The following is a 22779-nucleotide window of genomic DNA, read 5'->3' as shown; positions in this document are numbered from 1 at the left end:
ACTGAACTGATTCATATGTGATGGGATATGGCAAAACATAAAAAACAGTCCTGCTGAGGGACAGCCCACTAAATCTATGAAGCCAACTGCAAAGCTAGTTGAATTATGATTCATTCTTTAAAGGGGGATGTTTTCAGCTTTTCCAGGCATGAACATGGGTGACTGCAAGTTGCTTAAAAGAACATGTTGTCATCCTTGAACCTGCGAGAGCTAAGAATAAAATATACTAAGCTTAACTCTCCAGGCCACATAAAATACGTACCAGCATTCTCTGGGTTATGAACACCTGACTCATTAACATTCCTTCTACATAAAAAGGCAATCGACATTCGGCTCAAAAGGATGATACCTGGAGAGCAAGAGTATTTCCAGAGCTACTTCATATTCCTCAGGCTAGTTGGCCAGGGGCTGCCATGGACATGGCAGGGAGGTGTTCACCTAGAATACAAAGTGGGAACCTGGAATGCATTTACTAATAAGCGTCATGTTCTATGTAAAACATTGGCTCTAAGCTAGTTCACAAAAAGCTAGCTGACCCCAAATATAGCTGAAATTTCTATACATTTGCAAGAATATTGTTCTCTATTACGTGCTACAATAATCACATTATATGTAAATCTTGTGAGCTATGATATGACTGTGCTACAATATTACCATACTATCACAGTTTCCGAAATATAGGTTTTCAGCTTTATTATGGGTTTAGTAAATCTCCCTGTGCTAATCTGGGAACCAATTCTCTACTTTGTAACTTAATAACATTGTTTCTGTGGGAAAGATATTTGAAATGAACCTTTCAAATAATCTTTTTGCAAAACGGGGCAATTCTTACATATTGAAGATGAACATACTCACTTTTCTTCTTGCTATAAGAATCCAAGTTGCCCTAAAATCTATGTAAATTCTTCATCATCCCAGGTTTCTTCCATGAGCAAAAGAAACCATAAGCAACATAGACTTTAAAAGCATAAAAAACAAAAAAAAGCAAGAAATGGTTATTTGTGGAGAGAAGAGAGCAGCACATGAGCACACAAGAGTAATGTGGATAGTAACTCTGCCCTCCAGCCCCCTTGGGCCAGACCTGGCACCAGATCAGCTCCTCCTTAGAGGCTGCAAATTTCACGTGTCCTCAACAGAGGAGCAAAGTGGGTGGAGATTTACCTCAACTCCTCAGTGCCACCTTGTCTCACACCTTCCCAGATGCCTAACTTCTTCATCTGCATGCGAAGGCATTTCTTGTATGCACCTTGTGTAATTTACTTAGCTTTTAGCCAGTCTATCTCTTCTTCCATATTAATACCTCCCTAACCAACTCCCTGGAGACGGCAATGGCACCCCACTCCAGTACTCTTGCCTGGAAAATCCCATGGATGGAGGAGCCTGGTGGGCTGCAGTCCAGGGGGTCATGAAGAGTTGGACATGACTGAGCCACTTCACTTTCACTTTTCACTTTCATGCATTGGAGAAGGAAATGGCAACCCACTAGAGTGTTCTTGCTTGGAGAATCCCAGGGAGGGGGGAGCCTGGTGGGCTGCCGTCTCTGGGGTCGCACAGAGTCGGACACGACTGAATCGACTTAGCAGCAGCAGCAGCAGCCAATTCCCAGAGGTAAATTCCCTAAAGCAAGGAATCTGTCTTATTTTCCACCATATAGCACAAAACTTTGGCTATAAAAGCACAGAGGAAAGGAGCCTATTACATCCTGGTTGCATGTTAAATGGCTTTCTTCCCCTCAGATTTGTGTCATTTAACCCAGGTAGGTACTTAATAAATGAAAGCTGAATGTCTACTCACCCAGCTTCAATAAAAAGAAAACTGTAAAGAAACTGATAGAAACATTTGTGGATTGAGGAAAGAGGTAATCAGATTTTTTACCTTCAAAATGCCTTTGGTGTTGGTGGCAAAATCTAACTATAAAATATCTACATATTCTATGATGGATGTTGGTAAACAAAAACTGTTCTCAATTAGCATGGAACTCTACTTCTATTTTATAGTGATAAGTATAAAGTAATTATCTATAGCACATAAAGAGGTGTGGAGATTCTACAAAAATGGACAATATTTCTGTGCTTACCATTCAAAAATACCTAGACTCTAAAAATATTGCTACTGGAGATGGAGATACTTGAAAGCAGAAGGATGTGTCCTGGGAGTCCCAGACTCCTTTACAGAACTCCTTGAAGGGACAGACACAGAGCCTGCTGCACCCATCCAGACCAGGCCTTGCCACCCCTAGTCCACGGCCACCACTGCGCACCTCACCCCCTCAGACTTCTCTGGGGATGGCCAGAAGACTGACAAAGGCCACAAAACACGAAGACGTGACTTGGGATGAGGACTGCAAACCTGTTCCCCCAACTGTTAAAGACTTCAAATCATTCCTTCTTGAAAATCATCTTCAGAATCTCATTCCCTCAATTCTTAAGCTGAGGACAAGCACCTGCAACACAGTGATAAGGAAAACATTTGCACACACAAGCAGCTACTCTAACAAACACTTGCACACACATGCAGGCACTCACATCTAACTAAAGATACACAAGCAGAAATAATAGTTTCTGTGATATTTAAAACAAATTTAGTCACCATATCACATCAAAAAGAGCAATGATCTAGCAATAAAATATGGTAACATCCCAACAAATAGTCTTTGGCAAATGATTTTTTATTTTTTTTTCCAACTAGACAGTTCAGGCTTTATCAAAATCAGAAAACACTGTCAGCAGAACCCTCAATAACACTTCTATCCATTGAAACTCTTCAATTTCGTTACTTCTGTTTCTATTCCAATACTAGTTTTCATTTTTAAGGGTAAAAGAATGATAGTGAATTAAGAGCAAGGGGAAATCTGGGGAGATAGGAAATAAGGAAGCTTATTATATGAACTTTTTCTAAATGAGAAGTATAGTGGGGCCCACAAAGAACAAAAACTGGCTTTTGCTTGGAGAGCATTGTTTGAGTGCTGCAACAAAGAACCCAAGCTGGCTTTTGCTTGGAGAGCACTGTTTGAATGCTGCGACAGAGAACTCAACCTGGCTTTTGCTTGAAGAGCACTGTTGAATGCTGCAACAAAGAACCCAAGCTAGCTTTTTCTTGGAGAGCACTGTTTGAATGCTGCAACAGAGAACCCAAGCTAGCTCTTTCTTGGAGAGCACTGTTTGAATGCTGCGACAGAGAACCCAAGCTGGCTTTTGCTTGGAGAGCACTGTTTGAATGCTGCGATAGAGAACTCAACCTGGCTTTTGCTTGGAGAACACTGTTTGAATGCTGCAAATTTTTTTTTTTATGGCACTGTAGGGCACAGAGGACAAAGCCCAGGGTCCTCCCAGCCCCACATAAAGTTGATATTGCAAAGAGCCAAGCCATCGGTGTAAAGGTGACTAAGAAACAAAACCAACCTCTAGGAATGGTAAGGAAAACTACTTTTCTTAAACTATGGCATTGGGAGGAAGCGAAGAGATAAACTCCACTGAGTATTTATAATAACGTCACCCAACCCGAGAATTTGCAGTCCAAATTCACACTACCTGGGTGGTCCAAAAACAAAAAAATAAAAAGCCTACAGATTTCTGGGCTGACAATACTGGCTGGCACCTGGCAAAAATAAACGTAAATCCTCTCTAGAGGAAGCCATCTTCAACCCAAGGTTCAAAGAATTGCCACATATAAAAGTCTAAGGTGTTTAAGTTCATATTTTTTAAAGAATCCAAAAACACACTAGGAAATAATGCATAATGATTGAAAGCCAGAGAAATCAGAATCAGAGCTGCTGATATTTAAAGATCTCATATATTTAAATTATCAAATAGCATGTATAATCTCTTAATATATTAAAAAGGGAGATTGAAATTTCTAGTTAAAAGTAACAGGCTACAAAAAAATCAGATAAATTAGTGGAAAAAAAGAAAATTTTGGATATGAAAACTATAACTGCAGATCAGCAAAGGGAATTGTCAAGTCAAGTGTCAGTCACTTAGTCATGACCAACTCTGGGCGACCCCATGGACTGTAGCCTGCCAGACTCCTCTGTCCATGGAATTCTCCAGGCAAGAGTACTGGAATGGGTTGCCATTCCCTTCTCCAGGGGATCCTCCTGATGCAGGGATTGAATCCCGGTCTCCTGCACTGTGGGCAGATTTTTTACCACATGAGCCACAATAAGTGAACTGAAAGAAAAATCTGAGGAGATAATAAAATGCAGCCTGAAGAGCTAAAGAGATGGAACAGGTGAAAGAATAGTTAAGGGATATGAAGATTAGAGTAAGATAGTCTAACATGTGTCTAAGTTTTAAAATGTAAGGAGACAAGTTATTCAAAAGTCATATTTGACGAGTTAACACTGAGAATTTCCTAGAAGTCAGGAAAGACACCGATTCATGCATACAGGAATCTTAATGAAGCCCAGAAAGTATAAAATTAAGAAATCTATACTTAATATATCATATGGTAGAATAACAAAAGACAAAGGAAAAATCACAAAAGCAGTCAGAGACAAAAGGAGTAACAATTAGACTGATGACTGACTTTTCAACAGCAACATGGGAGTCAGTGGAATAATACTTCCAACGTCTCGACAGACATGGTAGGTATCAACCTAGAAGTCTATTTGCTGTAAAAATCTTCCTAAGAACAAGGGCAAAATAAAGACATGTTCAAATAAATAAAAAGACAGAGTCTGAAAAAAGCACACTTCCACTAAAGAAACTTCAAAAGTATGTATTTAGGTTGAAGGAAAGTGATCCCAGATGAAGTATGGAATAAAAGAAGGGATGATGAGCAAAGAAAGTGGTACATATGTTGGTAAATCTAAACCAACATTGACTAAAAGAACAAAAATAGATGATGATGATATCTTATAGAATTTAAAAAAAGAACTGTTTAAAAGATATTTCAGCAATAATATAAAAATTGGGAAGGTATGCTTAAAAGTGTTCTGAAGTCCTTAAAGTCTCTGGTGGGATTAAAATAGCGATTAGCTTTAGACTCGGATAATTTAACTTGTGAGGCAGAATGTATAGGCTAATTAGTTCCTAATAGAATAGAAACAGTGTATAACTCCAAGTAGAGAGGGCGAAAATGAATAAAAATAAAATCCAAAAGAAGCCAAGAAATGAGACAAAACAACAGCAAAAAAGGTGGTAAAAAACAAAACCATCAAATAAGATGACAAAAGTAAATCCAAATACATCAACAATCACTGTAACAGACTAAATACATTAAAAGACAAAGACTGTCAGGCTGGAGTAAAACAATTCTAACAATAATAATTCCCAACTATATGGAAAAAGAGACATTATCAGGCAACCACTAATCAAAAGAAAGGTTATACAGCTATATTAATATAAAAGGATTTTATTTAGGTGGAAAGCATCTATAAAGAGTAAGTATACAATGTGAAGAACTTCCATTTCCTAGGAATAGTTTGATGGTCACTGGCACTGGACAAAAAAAGTAACATAGACAGCCTTTGGGAAGTAGATTTTCATTCCTGACCTAAAAAGTTGAATTTTATTATTCTTCATTTTCTCTTGTAGTTGTGAGTGAGCATACATAAAAGCCAGAATGTGTACTTACACAGTGTGTGTGTGTGTTTTAGGGCCAGGGGTAAGGGGTTGTAAGCAATGAGGAGGGAAGAAGACATCTGTTCCACAAGGTTTCAGCAAACAGCAGCCATAGATAGAGAATGGATGGTTGGATAGAGTCTGCTTTTAACCAAAAGTTGGTCAGCACGTATCAGAGATGAAACAAGACCTAAGCCATTTTCATGTTTTGAACCTACTGATATATTAAAAAGAGGAAATGAAGAAATGCCAATATAAGTTTATGAATGCATGCTAATTTAAAATACTTGCATTTAGGAACGAACTTTTAATTTTTGTAATGAAAGGTCAGGTAATGAAATATAATTGAGCTATTCACAGGATTTATTTGAAAATTAATTTATAGCACACTCTTAAGTGGCATAGACTAGTAATGAGACAAATAAGTAATCTTATGATAAACGTATCACTTTTGTCAATCTTATCAGAGTAGATCAGCATTTGGAGATAAATTTGAGGTCACTCAAAGTCAACACCAGTGACTCTCCAGATTCCCAATGTGAGTAAGTGAACTGGAACATGGACATTCTGGCATCACTAGGGCAAGAGCCATTCATGGTAACTGAAAATTGATTCTATGTGTTTCAAAACTCAACTGGATCAGTTTTCATTAGAATTTATTATATTTAAAAAGAAATCAGCTCTATTTCAAGTTATGTTTTGCCAAGAGACAGTGCTAGGAGGAAACTCCGTCCCTCCAGTTTTTACTCCTCAAGTTCTCAGGCTGTCAGCACTATCATGACAGACTTTTCCCTACTTGCATGATTAAATACAATCCCATGGGGGAATCTTCCCTATTGAATAATATTTGTGATCAAGGAAACTAAAGAAACTTGAGTAAATGTAATAAAGAATAGCTTCTGGATCAAGACTTAATCAGTATCATGTTGAGTTAAAAGTACAAGGCCAAAATCTATTACTACAAATAGGATCCCATAGCATCCTGCACGCACATGTGCCTTCACAGATGAGAAATAAATGGCACATAAAATGATGCAAAAGCTGAGTCAATGAGTGGGAATAGTGTGTACGTGGTCATCACCTCTTTCTCTTTCTCCTGCCAGATCCAAAGCACTTCTTTCCAGTCATTTCCTCACTCAGCAGGCTTGTGGAATACTCACCCTGTGCAGGGTATTGTGCCAGTCCTCATACAGAATCTCAGAGAGTGGAAAGCAGGTTTGAGACACCAAGGTAGAGGGCTGGGCAGAGCAACCACCACATATGAGGCTCTCAATAAATGACAGCAGTTCCTTGCCATTCCCTTCCCACTCCTTAAATCTTCTTTGAACTATGAAACTTAAGTCAGAGAGATTTTAAGAATATATTTGATAAGATTCTTAAACCTATGTCATAATCTGAAAAGATAAAAAACTTACAGATTCAGAAGCTGGCAATAAACGAAAACAGTTTAAAACACAGTATGGTTGGATTTTTAAGTGATCCTTTCAATGTGATTTATATTACTGTTACTGTTGTTTTAATGCTTTAATGCCAAAAATAACAGGAGAGGGAGAGAAGAAGACAGGAAGGAAGAAAGAGAAGAGGAATGGGAGGAAGGAGAGGAGAGAAGAAACTGTACAAGCAGAAATACTTCAGAGTTCTGCAGCAGAAAACTGTGGTGCACACACAGGCCTGAACTATGGTCTCTCTGCACGTCCCTGAACAGGCTACTGCACAGTTGAGTTTCAGTTATACAAACTACAAGATGAGGGAAGCTGACCAGATGATCTCCAGATTCATTCTCACTCTACTATCGCATGAAGCGAAAGTGAAAGTGTCAGTTGCTCAGTCCTGTCCAACTCTTTGCAACCATGATCTGTAGCCCACCAGGCTCCTCTGTCCATGGAATTCTCCAAGCAAGAATACTGGAGTGGGTAGCCATTCCCTTCTCCTGATATTCCTGACCTAGGTACTGAACCGGGGTCTCCTGCATTACAGGTGAATTATTTACCTTCTGAGCCATCAGGGAAGCCCCTGCTACCCTACAGTGCAAGCCTAATGAACTAGATGGCAGATAAGAGAGATACAAAGTTCCATGACTCCAGGCTTAGTACCAATTGCCCCCAAGATCAAATTCTACTACAAGACACTGAGTGTGATATCAGAGGTTGCTGAAGTCAGTCTGCAATTCAAATCCTGGTGCCACTCTTAACTAGCTTTGTGATCTTATACAAGTTAATTCACCTCTCTGTTTGTCCTCGGTTATTTAACTCACAGAGTCATTATGTGGACAAAGTTGCTATTATATGTAAAGCATACAGTTCATGGCATCCATTAAATAATAAATGTGTTATATATAATTGTTATTAAACAAAGATATAAACAAAACCAACACAGGATAGAAGTGATTAACCCAGATTATCACAGGAGCAGTGCATGATGAAAGTACTTAAGTGTGAGGCTGTTCATTAGGAGGCTGGTGATCAGGAAGCTCAATGACACAGAAGTTTGATGTAGGTTGTCTTAGATAATTATCTTAAAATGCTTAGATAATTTAGGTACACATGCAAAGTCTGTAAGTCTATGAAGGGGAAGATGATCCTAATACACAGAAGCAAATTGCTCATTTTGAGCTCCAAACCATACAGACGAGGTGTGAAAGGACTCATATCAAACAGGCACAGCTGACAATTGAGGACAAACTGTCTTCAAATACTTAAAAAACTGTCATGTCAAAGCAATGCATTTATTCAACACAGCTCCATGGAAAGATCAGGAATGTCAGTGGAAGTTGGAAAAAGCCAATTTTTAGATTGGAATGGAGTGGACTTGTTGAGGAAGTAACAAATCGCTGGGGCTATTCAGCTCGTGACAACTGAACTGTGTATGCACCAATTCCTGGGAAGAAGGTTGAAATTCTCACTTGAGAGAGATTCCAATTTGAGCGTGAACACAGAACTTTTTATCTCCCTCCCAAACCTGTATTTTATGATGCAGATTAGATGCCTAGTGACATAAATTATAAAAGGATTTCTCATGTACAGAATAAACAATTGGCAAGCATGTAAGACAATGTTGTTATATGATAACACAGTATTAATATTAAAAGTTCAGATATTTTTGACCAGAGTTGTCAACCCATTACCAATCTTGGTGGCTTGGGTTGATTACCAGTATTATACAGATCTTTAACTTAAAAGAAATGCAACAAACTATTGCATTTTTAATCCATAAAGTAAATAACTTGCTCATTAATGTTCCATATTAGTTCTGTAGTTAGTATAAACCATGGTAGATTATACTAATATTACAGTAACTAGGATTTCAGATACATTCTTTTTGACAGTTCTCTCCCTGGTGGCTCAGAGGTTAAAGCATCTGCCTAGAATTTGGGAGACCCAGGTTCGATCCCTGGGTCGGGAAGATCCCCGGAGAAGGAAATGGCAACCCACTCCAGTACTCTTGCCTGGAGAATCCCATGGAGGGAGGAGCCTGGTAGGCTACAGTCCATTGGGTCGCAAAGAGTCGGACACGACTGAGTGACTTCACTTTACTTCACTTTAATCACATTAGTTAGTCATTTTTGATTTTTCATGTTTCCCAACAGAGGCATGTAGACCCATAAAACACAGTGGCTGGATCACCAGTTTATTGTTTGACCTTGGGGCAAGTCCTTTAACCTCTCTGAGCTCCAACTATCTACTTAAAAAGGGAGAACAAAGAGTGGTAATAAGCAGAGTAGATGTTTTCTGAGGTCTTTTACACTATAAAACGTGATTTTATGAAATAATCATCCTTCCTAATAAAACTCAAAGCACATTTCTCATTTCTTAATTTGTCTGTCATTTTATCCCAGTGAAGATATCTTATCTTTAGCCATAATGTAGGGAAGTGAAACATTTAGGCTATACCACTACCACTGACTGCTCCATGAGATAGTTTTATTCTATCCCTCTGGGGTTTGGAAGTAGTTGCCTGACTGAGGGAAGGAATTTAACAACCAGAAGCCACCTTCACAACAAACAATGATCAACTGTAAATAATGGACAAAGCAGAATCAGGGACAGGAGGGAAGATCATAAAATGTCTCTTTCATAAAAACAACCTTAGAATGAACTATTTTACTCTTATTTCCTTTTTATTTCCTAAGTGCTTTATTCCTTAGGCCTTCTAGACCCATTTCAATGAACTTACGTGATTAAAAGTTTATCCTCATGCATTGTTATATTTGACTTTCCAGGGATAAAAGAAAACATAAATTCAACTCACCCATCTGTTTTATCCTTAGTCAACTATTCTAGTAACATCCTGAACTGCTCCAATGAGTTTCAACTAAAAAACCTGTTCAACTGTACCTTGAATCCATAGATCCTCCTCCAAAAATACTTAGCCTGAAATTAGGCTTTACAATGATACAGAAAAATCTGTCGAGAGAAGTTGCTTTTAAAATGCATTACTTTAAAAAAACATGAAGCATAAACTAGTTTACAAGGTCCCTTTAAAAAAAATGGACTGAACAAAGTATTGAGAACAATCTGTACTGGCAAGGGACAAAGAAGATGACCTAATAGGTCTTTTCTGTCTAATTTCTGTGATTCGAGGATTTTTTTTTTTTTACTCTTGCAGTAATACTTATGAGTGCAACAATTTCTCAAAACTATTATTAGTTACCAAGGAAACATAAAATGTTTACAGGAATAAATAAGCAAAAGGACTGGACCTAAATAGCAGGCTTTTCCTGCTTCCCATTTAATAATCTTATGGTGGCATCATATTATCCATACTTCATTCTCTCCAAGTTATCCTGCTCACCAACTGGCATGCTCACTAGTGTCCTATAGTCAACTCATAGCATCCGACGTAAACCAAGAACAGGAGGTCTCTGAAGCAGAGGAGTCTCCATTAACTATGCACTTCCTTGTTTCACTTATTGAAGAAAAAACAATGGTGATGTCAGTGGTTGGCTTCGTGACCCACCATTTCTAGGGAAAATATGCAAATATATGCTTTTAAATGACCCAATGTCTATAGAAAAGACAGGAACATAATTCTTTACAAATGCTTAGAAAAAGACTAAAAGGAAACACAGTACATGGAATTGTTAATAGCTGGCAGTAATCATGTGGTAGGACTAGTTGTAAAACATCTTTTTGACTTTTTTGCATTTTCCAAATTATGACATGGGCACTGAACTATTTTTAAATTAATTTTTAAAGCCACAGAATAGCATTCATTTTAACGTGAATAAAGGGCTTCCCATTTCCTAACATTACCACTGATACTGTTGTTATCAGCCCAAGTTAACTCTCAAAGGGATTGGTCCCTTTTTAAAATCAAAGTCAGCTAAAGTATGAATGGGATTCCCAGGTGGCTCCGTGGTAGAGAATCTGCCTGCCAAGCACATGTGGGTTCAATTCCTCGGTGGGAAAGATCCCCTGGAGAAGGAAATGCAACCCACTCCAAAATTCTCACATGGAGAATCCCCATGGACATAGGAGCCTGGTGGGCTGCAGTCCACAGGGTTGCAGAGTCAGACAGGACTGAGTGACTAAGCATGCACGCATATGGAGGTCTGGGACAGGAGACTTGGGCTGCAGGTAAAAAAAGACGACCTACACATAAACTGAAGTTCACTGCAGCCCATTAACTGCTGGTGAAAGCTCTCTGTGCACATGTTAAATGCTGTGCTGCCTGGGGACGTGGTATATTTCATGTGGGCGTTTATGTGTACAGAGTGAGGCAGATACCACCAGGGAACTGAAAGAAGGGTAAAAAGAAAGAGGTAGGTCAGAAAACTGATTCTCCCTGGCATGGAGAGAAGCTGTTTTCACCCTCAGACTTTCCTTTTGGCTCCATGTTCCACAGCTGTCCATCGTGGTGCTCAGTCCCTTTAGCCTTCCTCCTAAATTGTGGAGCAGGAGAAAAGCCCATGTCAGGCTTGTCCAATGCTCAGCAGCAAAGCCATGTGGCAAGAAGTCTGCCCGTGAGATGTTAGAATGTTCTGTCAGGAGTGTCTTAGCACCAAAGACTCATGCTCTGGCCAATCTAACTGCAGCCTGATGCAATGGAGGACCACAGCATTCTGCCTCGCCCCATGCCATCCTGGATCTCCCCCATTCCCTTCGCTTCTTATAACAGGACCATGCCCATAATAAAAATTGTTGCTTTTCTTTGCCTGTTACAGTGTTTCCACGTAAACCCTATGAGAGGCAAAGGGGCAAATGTGTCCCATTCAGAGTTAGCATTACCATCCCAGAGCTTACAGCAGAACTTCACAGAACAGTGTACATCTCCCCTTACCTGATTAAAGAGCCAACAGCAAAAACTATGGGCGGTTCTAGAAAAGGTTCAGCTAATTATGAATACTGCTTCTCTGGCACTTTTTCGGATGACTAAAAGACTTCACCAATCACAAGAAGAAACAAAGACATGGAAACAGGACAAGAAAGAAAGAGCAGTCACTTCACAAAGAGAACGGGCTCTGTTATGTTTAGTAACACGTTAATGGTATTTTAAAACAGTTAAATAATGATGACATTGTGGACATTACTAATGACATTGGTTGCTGTGGTCACTGTAATAACCTCCTGGCAATAGCTTGAACCCTGGGAAACTGCTGATATTCAACTGTTTTTGACTATTTAACAAAAGTGACCTCACACAGTTCAATCAAGTCAATATATCCTAGTTTCCAGCCTTGTTGCCTACAAACCTTACTTCCACATTAGAAAGCAATTAACTTAGAAAAATTCCTCTGTACCATCTCCAAATGATAACTTAAACTATTGCTGATTTAGATTATAAATCAGCTTACTCACTGTAGAAAGGACTTTTATTTGTAGGTATACTTATTTGTACAAAATTCTTGATTATAAAATGAAGAGTCACATAGGAACTGGGCAGTGAAATTTTCCGTAAAAAGGGAAATAACAACTTCCTTGGCCAAGACTGTGGCACAATGGTCACATCGCTATTCTTTTCGTAATAAATATATGTTAGAAGCTAAAAGAACAAAAATTACACCGCAAAGAGAATGCTGATAGGAGGAAAGGAGATAAAAGCCTACTCATTGACATGTGGCAGTGGAGCGCAACGCCAATGGCTGGCTGAAGTGTGCACTGTAAGACCCAGGGTGCCCTCCCCAGAAGGCACTTATCTCCTTTCCTCCTATCACCCTGGGTGCCCTTCTTCAAAATGTTCCACTTTCAACTGCTGGAGAACTGTTACAATATTCTAAGTTTATTAGAACATGTTGCCAACATCCTCAAGAAAACTATCTTAGTAAATATACAAATCCACAGTGTTTCCAATGTAAACAGCACTCCCTGGGGTTATTCAGCACACAATCAGGGCGGCTTTGGTGTGTAGCCCCTGAAGAGCCTGAGTTTTAGCTTTCTTAGTTCAACATTCAGTCTGGAAAATAAAGACACAAACTTCTCAGTTAAATCTGATTATTTCTTTACTAACAACACCTCTGAGAGATTCTGAGTAAATCCCTAAGAGAGGGTAAGACTAAGCCTGTATACATATAAACACTGCTTCAAATTTTTCTTTTCATTACTTTACCAGCAGTGTGACTGGTCAAGCAATTTTACCCTTTCAAATGTGTTTTGTCATCTGAAAAGTGTGGATAAACCACCTCAGAATGTTATGCAGATTGAATGATGGAGTGCATGCAGAGCACTAAGCACCGTGACTGGTGTGTGCTACAAGCTCAACCAATGAGAGTCACTAACTGGTTCCTGAGGAGAGTGGTCACATACCATGACCTTCGTTGCAAGGCTGAGTTGTAGCTGTGTCAGGGACCAGTGCTTCAGGGAGTAACAGCAAAGGAACCTGGGAGTTCAGTTCAGTTCAGTTGCTCAGTCGTGTCCGACTCTTTGCGACCCCACGAATCGCAGCACACCAGGCCTCCCTGTCCATCACCAACTCCCGGAGTTCACTCAGACTCTCGTCCATTGAGTCAGTGATGCCATCCAGCCATCTCATGCTCTGTCGTCCCCCTCTCCTTCTGCCCCCAATCCCTCCCAGCATCAGAGTCTTATTTGCTTCAAGAATCCTAGACAAGTCTTGCAGCCATTTAACTTCTCTAGTCTTCAGTTACTTCAACCAAAGAAAATGAGGACATAATCCTGACAATTTTACAGGGAAACTGGGAAGTCAAAAGCATAGACATAAATGCAAAGCAGAAGTACAAAAATATAAGAAAGAAATAAAAGGCAGTGTCAAATGTGAGGAAGTCTCTGTATCCATCAGAGTGGAAAGGAGGCAGAACGAGTTACAAAAATGCTAGCTTTGGGTAGAGGTACTTTACCGTACCAGTTTGGAACTGAGATTCAGGAATTTGTGCTTCATGCAACTTTCGTAACAGTCATTTTGTCTCATTTGCAACAGTATAAAAATCTCAAAGTATGTTTAATAAGTACAAGGTAAGCACAGGACACACACACACACACACACAAAAGATTTAAATACACTTCATGGGCTTCCCTAGTGGCTCAGATGGTAAGGAATGCAGGAGACGCAGGTTCAACTCCTGGGTCCAGAAGACCCCTGGGAGAAGGGAATGGCTACCTACTCCAATATTCTTGCTGGGAGAATCCCATGGACAGAGCAGCCTAATGGGCTATGTCCATGGGGTCACAAAGAGTCAGACAGGACTGAGTGACTAACACACACACACACACACAACATAAGGCAAAGTAACCATTAAAACCAACAAACTAACATCTAAAATGTTAATACAAAACTGCTAATCAAATATTAAAGTTTAAGTTCAGCTGAAGTGAATGGTCATTCACTTCTCTTAAAAGAGTATATACAAAAAGCAGGGCTTAGTTTAATATGCTTCTCAGTAGACAGGTAGAGTGATCTAGAACTGTCAACGTGAGCCCACTATTAAAGATGATACACACTTCTTTTGGGGCCCTGCATCTTTTCTCCACACCATTTTCACTAACTATAAATCCTCTGCAACCAGACTTTCTCCACTCCACACTAAAGAAAAGAAACAGGCAGACTATTTTTATTATTTCTGTTTGACGAAACATATGGAAACAATAATTCCATAGACATGTACATTATAATAGGAAGCAATCCTATTTTAATGTAATTTAAAAAATTAAACAGACTCAAGTTATTTAAACTACTCAGTTTATTTGAAACTCACAAATGAGGCAGCCATGTCTCTAATTTACTTAGCAGATTCATATAGTTGGCTAGGACTTTTTGAGATTACTTCTCTTATTGATGTGCAAAGCAATTAGGAAGTTAATTCTCATTTACTAGAAAAAGTTTTTAAACAAGTAAACTTGTCCCAGAGTAAAAGGTAGCAAGCTTAACTCAGTCATATTTTGTTGGTTTCTTTTTTCCTCTGTTTTTTTTTCATTTTGTTTTATTTTGTAGAAGAGAACAGATGAATTAAAACTAGTTTTGAAGTTCTATTTTTATACTATCTTGAAAGTACAGCACAAAACGTTAAATTTCTTTAATAAATACTGTCCCTGCCAAATAAACCGATTAGTTTTAACTACTTTCATTAAAACACAGGCATGCAGAAATGAGGAATGAGGAGGTTCTTTCAGGAAAAACACTGAAAAAAATAAGATTTCATCTGGCCTTCCCATCATCACTTGAAGAATTGTTTGGTAGTTACATCATCAGGAAATAAAATACTATCCTCTGAGGACCCCTACTCTTTACAAAGAGGAAAGAGAAGGTTTGAAGTCTAAATCACTCCCGGAGATGTCTTGCCCCACCACCAAAAAAAGAAAAAGAGAGAGACTTCCCGCCTCCACACTCTCCCTCCGCCCCCAGCGAGCAAAAAACAAACTTAAGAAAAACGTATTTACAAAGCATACATAAGAATAACATGATGTATATTTAAGAATCCCAAGCAATAACAGAAGCTTTAGCGCCCCAGAGGAATAAAAGTTACAAGCTGATCGACCATGACCCCCAAAGACTAGGTTAGCCCGGCTGGAGGGCGCCAGCGTCCCCGACCGGCCTCCCATTCCCCTCCGCGGGGAGCCGGGACCGACGGGACGTTCACACGGTCCGAGCGTCTGCGGGGCCGGGGCGCGCTGCAGCGCCGCCGCTGCGGGTCTGGCTGTCACCGGCGCCCCCGCCGCCCGCGCTGCACACGCGGAGCGCCTTATAAGGCAGCGCAGTGACGTAACGCCCATAGGCCGGGCGCGCTCGGCGCCCCGTTCGCATTGTTCGGGCGACTCCCGGAGCGCGCACAGCCCGCTCGCGACGCCGCGCGACTGCGGCCCCCGCCCGGTCCCCGCCCGGTCCCCGCCCGGCCCCGGCGCAGGCGACTCAGGTAAGCCCGGGAGAGCCGCTCCGCTCCAGCAAGGGGAGCGGAGAGCCAGGCAGTCTGTAGGTGGCTTTTAAAGTTATCAGCATCACGAACTGCAAACAGGTTTCGAAAAGCGCGTCCAATGAACTCCAGGATCAAAGCCTTTCCCAACTCACACAAAACTTAAAAAGTTTTCTCTGACGGAGAATACAGATTTGGGATTTATTTTTAAATGTGGAGGTGAGGGATGACTATGTATTATAGACGCCTTCCAAATAAGTTATGCATTGTATCCTGCCTCTATTGAGAAATCTTTGGGAGAGAGGGTGGGGGGAATATGCTGTAATACAACAACTCTCCTGATCTTATCTCTCCTAGGACTCCAACTCCTTTAAGTCTTACAAGAGCACAAAGCGAAAAACTACCACAAGGTAGTGGATTTCTTTCCCACCCAGTGTCCTCTCTCTTTTATAAATCTTCATATGAAAGACTAGAAAACCCTTGTTAGGAATACATCTTGTAATTAGGATGAATCTAACTTTAAAAGTAAAGCACTTTTTAAGATTCAAAAAAATCCTACAAATGCTAATCTGTCTTATAAAACAAGTTTTAATTAGTACAAGAAAGTAACTATCACAGTTTTGTGTTCTAACTTTTTACTTCAACTCCAGTCAATGGGTAAATGACAAACTGCACTGCAATTAAAGATAAAGCTAGTTTCTGTACAGTAATATGTTGGACAGTAGTTCATAATGTAGAATTACATAATAAATAAGCCTATAGAAGAATTTTGTTAATCAGTGGCATTTTGAGCCATTATTTATTACCTCTAAACCTTGAATAGACTACTGCTATAAATGAATCCTTACAGTATCATAACCGAACAAGTGGCAGATGCTGAAAATTGACTTATTTTACTTTACTTTTCAGAATAAAAATCATCAGAGGAATTAAAAATAAAATATGCTATGTCAAAAACACTGGAATATGAGATGAAAAATGATTTATCACTTAAATTTTACTTGGTCTGAACATATGTTATAAAGCAAAACTTAACAAAAAGTGTGTGAAAGAATTATTTTCCTTGTAAAATAGTTTCTATGTTTTATCTATCATTTGAAACATAGATTTGTTTTACCTGGTCAAAATGTGGAATATATCTGTATTTCTAGTAATTCTGTGGTTGAGTTTTTAAAAGTATATGACATTGGTGCCTGCCATTTTTGCTTCAGAGGATTTTTGTTTTGTTAGCTAATTTTGTTTGGAGCAATGCAGGCCTTTGGTTTTAGTATTCTAAAAGAAAAATTATATGTTCCTTGGCCTGAAGATAGGCTTTACAAACTGCAGGTTAGTATTGAGAAGTAGGATTTCCTCAAAACTATTATTTCAAATCTAGGGAAGCCTACCATAATGAGAAGAGAGTGGGGGCAACACCCAGGTTACTGTGGAGAAGAACAGAATATGCAACAGAAAAGTTGTTTATTTGATATATGTAACTGGAAACTGAAAAAGATTCCTGTCTTGGAAAAAAGGTATTCCACTCTTGAATCTAATAGAGGAGGAGAGAAACAGAAACCATCAATTATTGTTTTAGCTTTACCCAAAGTACCATCTGTATCATAAACGATTAGCTCAACTGTTGAAAATCATAACCTCTATCAAAGTTCTAACAGCTGTGTTTCCAGAGTCTGCATTTTATTTTTTTAAAACAGGCAAGCATCAGTTTGTAAAAAAATTTTAAATAACACACTTCAGTAGTCCACACTATTTTCCATTTATTAAAGCACAGTTCAAAGAACAATCACCTGTTAAAATCCCTTTTAAAATTGAAAGTTAAAAAGATTTTTCATGGATACATTATCTCACAGTGGGCTCTCTGAGTGAGCATTTCTTAGTTCTTGAGACAATTTATATGATGGAAAAAATATTTTGGATTGAATCAATGTGAATTTTTACATCTTCAAAAAACATATTAATTTTATAATTCATAAACTCATTTACCTTTCCATGGTGATTAACCTTACCTGTTAAGCCCTGGTATTTTTGTGATATTTTCCTAATGCTGTGATGAAGTCTGTAGTAACAGTCAATATGAAAATACAAATCAAGCTTAGAACTTCTCAAGTCCACTTGCAATTCCCATTAATCTGCTTTCTCAAAATGCTCTGAGTTTTGCTTTAGGATTCTTTGCTACCTCTCCCCCTCCAAAAATTGCCTTTGGTAATAAATGGATTTTGAGGTAAAAATGAAAATGGGAGACAGGAAGAATAAAATTCCATTAATTCTTCTTAGGTCGTGTTCTGTCTATATCTATTGCTTCAGGGCAAAGTGAATGCTTTTACAAGGTGAATGGAGAAAAAAAATACAGCCTCCTATTAAAAGGAAGAAGGAAGGGGGAGCAGGAAGAGAACTGTTTATAAAAGACTGGCTATTATGAAGTAATATCAGGGTATGTAAAGCAATATTGGTCTCAACTTCCTTCAGGAATTAAAATCTGTTATCCACAAAGCCAATCATTATCTTGGAAAAATCGAACACACCTTATCCTCTTGGGCTTATCATTAATTTTAAATGATTTTTAGAGTTTAATTTACCTTTGTGAATTTAGCTTCAATAAAAACTGATTTAGTTTTTGTAAATTATGTTTAAATAAGGATTTAAAGATGAAGAGACACTGCATATGCAGCATAAGACTTTCGGAGAAATATTTTTATGGCTGCCTCTGCCATCACTACAGTCTATACGGGCCACCAACTCAATCACTTAATGTTTCTGTCATGTGTGCTGCAAAGACTTTTAGAAAATCCTCTGGCCAGTTAGCTTCTGCTTGGAGGTTTAGGTGCACTAATTCCTTAGCAGATCATCACCAACACTGTTGTAAGTTCTCCTACATTTCCTTTTTTTAAAAACAGAGTTGAGATTCTCTCCCCCGGCCTTCTTCTGCACTAACATTACCTCCGTCTGGGAAAGCTGCAAGGCAAGTAAAAGTGGGAAGGCTCTCCAAGGAAAGTCACTTGGTTCTTTTTCAGATATGGGAGGACTTCCTTTTCATGCTTGCTCCAGGAGATTCTAATTTAGCAGGTTAGATAGGATAACAGCAGTTTTCATTCTGAGCCCAAGAACAGAGAATAACACATTAGCAGCGTTCTTTCTCCAGTCTAACCATCCTCACATTCCTCTGCCCTACTGGTTTCAAAATAAGGTTAACTCTTAAAGATACAATTATTATTTTTTTTTAATGACTAGCTTAGGAAATGATATGTCTCTCTGTGGGGGAAGGGGTAAGAAGGTATGCAGAGGAATAGGTAGGTAACTGTATCTACCACTGGGACAGGTAGAAGTGCAAATTCCTTGTTTCTGTTTATGGCAACTACTGATTCTAGGCTAAAGGACAGTTACTATCAGTAAAAGAGAGTGTATATTATGTCAGAATAGCAAACACTGAATCCCACAGATGTGAGTTTGAGAAGTGCCTTGATAAATTCTTATCGACTGTGGGATGTCCCAGGCCCCAGAGAGTGCATACACACACACACACACACGCACACGCACATATACTCCCACACACACATGTGTGCATGTGCACATATACACCCACACACACCCTAGCAGGGAATGTCCATAGAACTTGATAGCTGGAAGAGGCCTTGGAAGCCATGTGATCCAAATGCCTCACCTTGCAGAAGAAATTCATGTCCACCGTGTGACTTGCCTCAGAGACACAGAGCTGCTCAGAAGCAGAGCCAGGGCCGCCTGCATTTTTAGACTGCAGCCTTTGGTTTCCCCTTAAATGAATGGCAGGAAAAGATGAGAACAGAAGCCCCAGAAGAAGCCTTGGTATGTGTTAATTTGGATATAAAATCCATTAAAAAAAAAAAAAAGTAGAAAGGTTCAAAGTCTTTGTTAATAAGTACAAGTAGTAAGAAGACAAAGAGAAAGGAAAGAGGTGAAAATCATTACAGTTTAACCAGGCTACAACAATGGAAGGGAGGTGATAAAGGAGAACAAAGAAAACAAATAATAAATGTACTTAAAGGTCCTTTGGGTGGCAAAGCTCGCTCTCTGCCCAAAAGCTGAGAGGTGCCCTGCAAAGAGTGTGTATGCTTTACAGTTAAAGTCCCTTAGGCCTGAACCACTAACATGACAAGTGACCTCTTCTCAGCACCTTCCAACTAAGCAGTCTGCATTCCCTGTACCTCCCCAGCTAGCAGGTTCCCTTTAAAAACCCCAAGTGACTCAATGCCTTTGAAACAACCCTCCCAGAACTTTCAGATGAAGTCACTGTGGGCTTTAAGCTCCAGTGATACTTCTTTTACTTTACTTCATATCATGCATTTCTTATGACATTAAATTGCACATTAACTGCTAATTTGTTTATCATCTATCTCCTGGACTATAAACTCCTTGAGGGTGAGTTTTGCTACCACTTTATCCCTAGCACCTGGAAAAAAGAAAGACCTAGTTAAGTTAGTAGGTATGTCACAAGACCAAGAAGGGTATTGAATGAACATATGAACAAATTACAACCTAGAAGCTTCTTATTTGGGAGGAAAATATTTCTGGAAACAGTGGGCTAGGAAGGGCCCCCTCAGACTTTGTGCAGGACCCTAAACAGATCTCTGCCACTGTTTGATTAAACCACATAGAACTGACTTAAAAACACAAAAACCAGAAAACAAATTAGGCTCAGATTAAATCAAGGCAGTGAAGTCAAAGCAATCTGCTTTTACCGTACATTATATGTTATGTAGGCAGACTTCAAGTCAGATGCTTCTCTGTCGACCCACCTACACCTACTTCACTTTAACATCCTCCCCAAAATAATGAGAATGAAGATGGTGAAAGAGTACCAGGTGAATTGCCTCTGGGCAAGGAGTGGACGGGAAGCAAAACATGAAAGAGCAGCGTGTAGTGCTTTTGTCTCTAATAAAGGGTATTCCTCTGTTTCCCACTAATCCCTGTGCCTCAGCTGAATGCCTGCCCCCTACCGCATTCATGGGGACCAAACAGTTTGTCCTTGCTGTGACTAGAAATTAGCAGATTCCCGTTTTCAATATACTTTGATTCCAAAGTTTCTGTGGGTAATCCAGTACATCTGCCAGGTTTTACAGAAAAGGAATGATTTTTCTGTAGTTTCAAAGTTAGGTAATGCCAGTGTCAACCTGTGAAGCCAGCCTAGGGCTGGTGACTCCTCATCAGTACCAAACATTTACTGAGTGTCTAGTAGGCACTGTGCTCAGTACAAGGCAGGACAAGCCTAGCAACTAAATTCTCCACACGCCACACCATGTCGCTAACACAGCTACACCTACCATTGATGACAAGGGCTAAGATCAGCAGTAGCTCTTACACAATGGTTTCAATCATTGGTCACTGTCCTGTTTAGGCTCTTTTTTAATGAATTGATAAAGCAATATAGATAATGTAGGTCAGCTGTACATAAAAATTAAGTAAAGATAAACCATGTGGGACTATTTTTTAAAAGAATACAACATAAATGTAGTCAATCTTCAAGCTTATTTACTAGTGACACTAAATTGATTGATAGACAGTGTTATCACAACACTAAGACTACAGAGTAGGAATGATGGTTCATAAATCCTGCTCTTCTTGGCTCTGCCATCCATGCTCTGTGTAAGCCTCCTGTAGCCTTGGCTTCCATTAACTTAAAAAAGGACATGATGTCATCCACTATAAGCATCTCTCAATACTAGGTAAGGACAGAATAGTGTGTAGTCACCCCCGAGGGAATTCTGATCAAGCAGAGCCAAAGGCTATAAAAATACAGCCTACTGATCGTTCATTACAGAGACACATCAGCTAAAGAAAATGGGAAGAATGTGAGGGGAAAAGTCCAATCTGAAGCCAGAAGCAAGATTCACAGAACTATAGCCCTGAGCCTGTGAGAGCTCCAAATCATTCTACCAAGAGCAGCCTCAAGGATGAGGTCAGACCTTCGAGATGAACGATTCTGACAAGAGTGAACCTTCCAGATTTAGCATATCTCATGGCCCACCAGTCTCAGAACAAAAGTTTAAAGGTGAACCAAGTTTTTCTCTCTCTTTTTAAAATTCTTTTTTAAGTGAATCAAAACAAAAACAAATCTCTGAGCAGAAATCATAAGAGGAATGTAAAATATTCATCACATTTGGGCTGACAAGACTTAAGTGACCACTGCTGTTACATTTGAAGAAAAAGGAAGAAGCTGCTTGGTCTAAGCACTTGGGGAGAGCATAAGAAAGTTCCTTCTTGCTGAAGACAAAGGGCCTGCAGTGAGATGCTGTGTAAGTCCCTCAGGCTTGGTAGGGACTGGTCACTTAATTGGGAATGGCAGAGGACGCGAATCATTCTGTGGAGTTTTGTGAAAAGTAATCCTTTGCTGCTAATGAGATTAATTATTCTTTAACAATAATATCAATTTATTTATCATCAAGGTAGTTAAACACTCATTTTGTTAAAAGAAATACATTATGTTTGAGGTTCCATATTAGCCTTCTGGCTTTCATACAACTGCCTACATGGGGCAGACCAAGATCTTTTAGATAAAGATGAGAACAACTTTGTTAAGTGATTATGGTTCTACTCATGTCCCCTAAAATTATGCTATACAGGAATCTTCTAACAGTCCCATAAAATTCACTGGGCTGAGCAAAGATGCAGAGAAACACAGGCAAAGTTAACATTTTCTGGCTAGTTTTCCCACATCTGAACTTGATTAAACTTTGTGTTGAAGTGACTTCATGTCACTGAATGATTCTCCCTCCTCAAAAGTCACAGGAAAAAGAGGAACAAAATTCTACTTCTCCTTCTTTTGCTCTAATAATTAGAGTAAATTCTGAAAACTTTAGGTGGCATTCAGTCTAAGAGGGAGTCATGCTCCCCTTAGAAATGGGTCTTCTTATCTCTCAAATCCTTTGGTCATCCAGTATGTACCAA

The 22779-nt window shown here is 39.3% G+C and overlaps 2 protein-coding genes across 5 annotated transcripts in view; one reads left to right on the top strand and one right to left on the bottom strand.

The window, feature by feature from the left end:
• CMSS1 (cms1 ribosomal small subunit homolog) overlaps positions 1-22779 on the bottom strand; it is a 389262-nt gene that overhangs the window by 315492 nt on the left and 50991 nt on the right. The window lies entirely within an intron of this gene.
• Positions 1-22779, top strand: part of FILIP1L (filamin A interacting protein 1 like) — a 115068-nt gene that overhangs the window by 53231 nt on the left and 39058 nt on the right. The window contains exon 1 of one of the 3 annotated variants that reach the window (XM_006047794.4): positions 15729-15867. The exons of the other annotated variants lie outside the window; for them this stretch is intronic. The gene's annotated coding sequence lies outside the window, so the exon portion shown is untranslated. Of the gene's footprint in view, positions 1-15728; positions 15868-22779 lie in introns of those variants that run through there. 3 annotated transcript variants of the gene reach the window in all.

Source organism: Bubalus bubalis, chromosome 1 (genome assembly GCF_019923935.1).
Source record: "Bubalus bubalis isolate 160015118507 breed Murrah chromosome 1, NDDB_SH_1, whole genome shotgun sequence".
NCBI lineage: Eukaryota > Metazoa > Chordata > Mammalia > Artiodactyla > Bovidae > Bubalus > Bubalus bubalis.
This window is presented reverse-complemented; position numbering and strand designations above follow the sequence as displayed.